This window comes from Oenanthe melanoleuca, chromosome 25, assembly GCF_029582105.1.
Source record: "Oenanthe melanoleuca isolate GR-GAL-2019-014 chromosome 25, OMel1.0, whole genome shotgun sequence".
Classification (NCBI taxonomy): domain Eukaryota; kingdom Metazoa; phylum Chordata; class Aves; order Passeriformes; family Muscicapidae; genus Oenanthe; species Oenanthe melanoleuca.
In genome coordinates this window covers 394,038-399,151 of record NC_079358.1, presented here as the reverse complement: position 1 = coordinate 399,151, position 5,114 = coordinate 394,038, and positions in this window count along the sequence as shown.

Genomic DNA, 5,114 nt, shown 5'->3' with positions numbered 1-5,114 from the left:
ACATCCCATCCCTGCCTGGCAATCCCCTAAGGGACAGCCCCACTTTAGACCTTTCCAGTGTAGTGAGAGTGGGCAGAGCCACCTCCTGCAGCTCTGCTGGTTTGTTTGTGAGGCTCCTGGGCCATCAGGGAGCACCAGCTGCAGACCCCCAGCTCCCTCCACGGCTGGGATGACTCTGCTGCTGCAGTGTGGGAAGAAAAGGCTCGTTCCCAGCTGTGCTGAGGTTCCCCTAATTTGCCCCAGGTGTCTGGGCAAGGCACAAAGGGATTTTTTAACTCCTCTAAGTCCCCCCTCGGGATTGATGGGGGTGAGCCAGGGTCCTGCCAGTCACTGTGGGTTTGGGGGCTGTCAAGGTGGCATTTAATGGGGCACATCCAGGCTGGTGTCTGTGTGTGTGAGCCCCATCCCTCTGCCCCACGCTGGCCTGGTCTGGTGCCAGCCCATTGTCTTTTGGCTTTTCCTGCAGGCTCCAAGCTCACTGCTTTGGGAGAACTGCTCATGAGAATGTGGGCAAGGCCCCCAGAGCTGGGGCTGTGGGGAGCAGGAAACTCCCTCCTTTGGGATCTTAAGTGTTCAGAAACAGTTCTTCCAGTGAAACGGGATATTTTGAGCAGATGTTCGTGTGGTCTACTGGCTTCATGGAAAACAGGCTGGATAGAAGGATCAGCAAAGCTGGAAAAGGGGCAGGAGGGCTCAGCACCTCCTCCCTGATCCCCTTGTACTTCACCCTGAAGTGAATAATGGAGCCAGAGAGCAGCAGGGCACCAGAACAGCCCTTCTGCAAAGCCCTCCCTGGGAGGGGAGCCACGAGATGCATTTTCCATTGGGTCACCACTTGCCACTTGGCAGCCTGAGCCAGCACCCCATGCTGGGGGCTGGGAGAGCTGGGAGCAAGCTGCACACCCAGAACACACTCCCCTCTGTGGGCTGGGGGGGGCTTCCATCCCTGCTGCTGCCCCCATGGGTCCCTGCTGTGTTCTGAAGAGAGATTCAGACTGGATTTTGGGGTGACTGAAGCAGGGGAATGTGGGGGGACACGGGTGTCTCCCTGGCCATTGCTGTTCCCATCTCAGGATCTGCAGCAGAGCAGAGGTGACACTCCAGTGTCCCCAGGGACATGTCAGGGACACCCTGAGGCTGAGCCTGCCCCTATATTCCCACTTGGCCTGTCTGTCCATCTGTTCTGCTTGGCTGCAGCTGGGGCAGTTTGCTGCTGCTGGGGCAGTTTGCTGCTGCTGGGGCAGTTTGCTGGTGCTGGTGGTTCTCAGATTGCCCTGGGTGGATCCCTGCCAGAGAGGCTTGGTGCTGCTCTCCTTGGATACCAGAGCAGAGGCACCAGCCCTGCCCTGGCTGCTGCCACTCGCAGCTCCTCAATAAATACAACTGGTAAATCTATTAATTTTACAGCTCTAATTGATGTATCGCTGTAATTACCTTCTATAACAAGGCAATTAAACCCTATTAAAGATTATTAGCTAATTAAAACTCCTCTGTGCACACACCCCAGCCCCCTTATGTGCACAGATTGTTGGATGGGGGAACTGGAGCCCATTGCAGCTGGGTGCACAGTGTGATGGGTCAGGATGCTGGATGGGGAGACCATGGACTCACAGGCTCATGTGGAGTGAAAGGGACAATAAAGCTCATCTCATCCCACCCCTGCCATGGGCAGGGACACCTTTCACCATCCCAGGCTGCCCCAAACCTCATCCAACCTGGCCTTGGACACCTCAGGGATGGAGCAGCCACAGCTGCTCTGGGCAGCCTGTGCTGATGCCTCACCACACTCCCAGGGAACAATTCCCTTCCTACATCTCCTCTAAACCTTCCCTTTTTCAGTTTAAAGCCATTCACCCTTCTCCACATCCCATTCCTGCCTGTGCCACCATCTGTCTGTCCATACTTGGGCAGGGCTGTGTGGGATTGGGGCTGCTGTGTCCATCCCACCCAGCGATTTTCACCCTTCTGGGACCAGATGGGAGAAAAATTTGGGGTTGGGATCTTCTCTTCCTGGTAGTGAGGTGGATGGGCCTGCAGAAGAATGGGTTTAGAGGGGACAGGGGAGTCCCTGGAACTGCAGCTCCTCTTGTTGCTCCCAAACCAAGCTTCATGTCTTTTGTATCATGAAACTGTATCAGCTGCAGGCCCCAAAACTGGGCTTTTTTTGGAGGCTAAAGAGCAGGAAGTGCGTTGAAATTCCAGGGATGTGGCTGCTCTCTGCCTTCTGAGTCACACGAGCAGGATCCAGCCTCGGCTGGGAGCTGCTCCTCCAGCCCCAGCCTCGAGTTCCTGCCCTGTCCCCGAATTTGTGACTGCTGCAGGATCCAGCCTCGGCTGGGAGCTGCTCCTCCAGCCCCAGCCTCGAGTTCCTGCCCTGTTCCTGAGCCCGTAACTGCTGCAGGATCCAGCCTCGGCTGGGAGCTGCTCCTCCAGCCGCAGACTCGAGTTCCTGCCCTGTCCCTGAGCCCGTGACTCTGCTGCAGCATTCTGCACCCCCGGCTCCCTCGGTGCCCTCAGAGCCTGCAGAAATCCCTGTTAGCGGGTGAAGCACCGTGCCAGTGAGCACAGCCAGTCCTCCCGGCTCATCTGCTTTGAGTTAAGCGCTCCTGCCTTGCACAAGCGCCAGAGCCGTGACCAGCTCCGGGCTGGGCGGGGATGCTCCTGGCCCTGGGGGTGGTGGCAGAGCAGTCCGTGCCCAGAGAGGGGGGTTTGCAGAGGGGCAGCCCCTGCAGAGGAGCTGAAGTCTGACCCTCCCTGGGGGCTTTTCACTGCAGGCTGCCCCTGGTCCCCGTCCTGTCCTGCTCGCCCAGCCCTCGGCAGCGCTCGGGTTTGATCCCCCGGGCAGTGAAAAGTGGGAACTGAGCCGGGTCCCGCTCACAGCAGGAGCCGGGAGGAGCCAGCGGTGCCAGCTCAGCGACAGTGCCAGTGCCACGGCACAGTGCCAGTGCTAGCTCCGGCTGTGCCAGCGACCCTTAGCTGTGATTTCCAGCTGTTGCTCAAGCCGCTCCCTGCCTGCCTTTGCCCTCCATGCCGTTTCCCACATTAAGGCTCGGGAGCTTCAGTCCCGCCGTTGGTGACCCTGGAAATACCCTGGACTGTGTCCCTGTGGGTGCCCCGGACCCTGGGGAGCACCCTGGGGCGAAACGGCCGCGCTGGGGTCACGGTTTGAAACAAAACAAAACAAAAACAAAACAAAAACAAAACAAAAACAAAACAAAAACAAAAAAAACCAAAACAGAGCGGAGCGGAGCGGAGGCTCGCAGCCCCGAGTGATGGGAGGCGGAGACACCGTGGCCACCGTGGCCACCAGCCCTGGCTGCTCCTGGCCACAGGGTCCTGCCTGCTGTCACCTGCCTCGGTGTCCCGCGCCAGGGAAGGGAGGAGGAAGGAAGGACAGCCCGGAGGGACAGCCAGGAGGCAGGGAAGGAGGGATTTGTGTGGAACCGCACAAAGGAGCGGAGCGGAGGAGCGCAGAGCCCGCGGGAGACGCAGGGAGAGCAGCGCCGGGTGGGGGTGGCACGGTCACCTCCATGCAGAGCCCGGCTGGAAGGGGAGCGAGAGGGGGGAAGGAAGGAGAACCCCAACCCGCACACGGCAGGCCAGGAGGGCTGTCCCCAGCTGACACCCTCCTCACCCCCCCGCCATTCCTCCCCTTTCCCTTCCGATTCCCGGAATGGAACTGTCGCACGGAGCTGTTGCTTTTTGAAAGTCTGGCCCTGGATCGCTGCCGAGGTCCCTTCCCTCGCCCGCTCCCGTGCCGGGCAGGCGGGGCTGGGCGGCTGCCAGCGGGTTAATCATTGACGGAGGGACACACGCGTGTGTCCTGTGTGTGCTCCGCGTGTTTGCGTGTGTTGCTCCGTTGCTGTGTGAGTCATTCTCAGCCTGCCCGCGGCTCTGCTGCTCCCCCTGAGCTGAGAAGCAAATTGAGCCTGGATTGCAGCACGGGCAGGAGGAGCCTCGGCTTGGCTGTGCCCTTGACCTTGGACCCCTCTGTTCGCAGGGAATGGTGGAGGGGGTTGTATTTTAGGGTGCTTCGGCTGTAGCCGGTGTCCCCAGCTGCGAGGTGAGCCCAGCTTTCCAAGCAGTAGCTCACACGGAGGAAGCTGGACCCCCCAGGACCCCCACCCACCTTTCATTTCTAGGCTGTAAAAGGGTTGATTTTCCATTCCCGTTGTCATTTTATTCCCATTTCTCTCACACGGGAGGGTTTGGCCCCACAGCACAACGCAGGGACAGGATTGAAGTCCGAGGAGGGGACTGGTAGCACTGGGAGTGCCCGAGGCGTTTGGCAGGTCTGGAAATCACGAACTGCCGAGTCTCGGCAGCGTTTCGAGGGAGACAGAGCACCCCGGACCCTGGAAGGACCGGGAATGAGCCCTGCTGGGAGCCGGCAGTACTGGGAGGGTGGTTGGGACTGGAGGCAGCAGAACAGGGAGCCGCACAGGGAATTGGGGTGGGGGCTCAACTGGTGCTCAGAATTTGGGGAGTAACAAACTGGCACAGCTGGCACTGAGGGGAGCTGGGAAATGAGGACAAGCAGTGCTGAGAGAACTGGGCAAAATCAGTGCAAGGAAGCAGGTATGTGGGTATGGGTTTTGTTTGGTGCCCCAGAACCCTGTGTGGGACGCCTCAGGATTCAGGGGAACCCAGACCAGGGTGATTTTGGTGACCTGGGACTGTATTTGCGTCCCTGGACCCCAGAGTTTCATGCACCCCAGAGTCCTGTGCAGCCTGTGGCTCCTGCACCCAGGGTGTGCCAGGACCCCCCGCACCCTGGGGTGCTGCTGAGGTTCTGCCCTGTGGGACAGCAGCGCCCTGGAGGTGCTCAGCCCGAGGGTCCGGGGGTGCCTGGCCGCACCCCCTCATTGCAGCCACTCTCGGGGCGCCCTTTCCCCTGTTCGAGTCTCCCCAGTCTCCAATCCAGCCTCTGTCGGGGTGTGGGAGGGGGTTCCCCCGGACCGCGTCCCCAGAGACGCCCCCCAAGGCCCCTCTACCTCGGGATATTTTCCCAGCCCCTCCGAAGGAAGGGCTGGGACTGATGCGAATTGTCTCCACCCAGGTTTTGGATAACTCCACCCGCCGCAGCCCCGCAGCTCCTCCTCCCGGTTCACAGC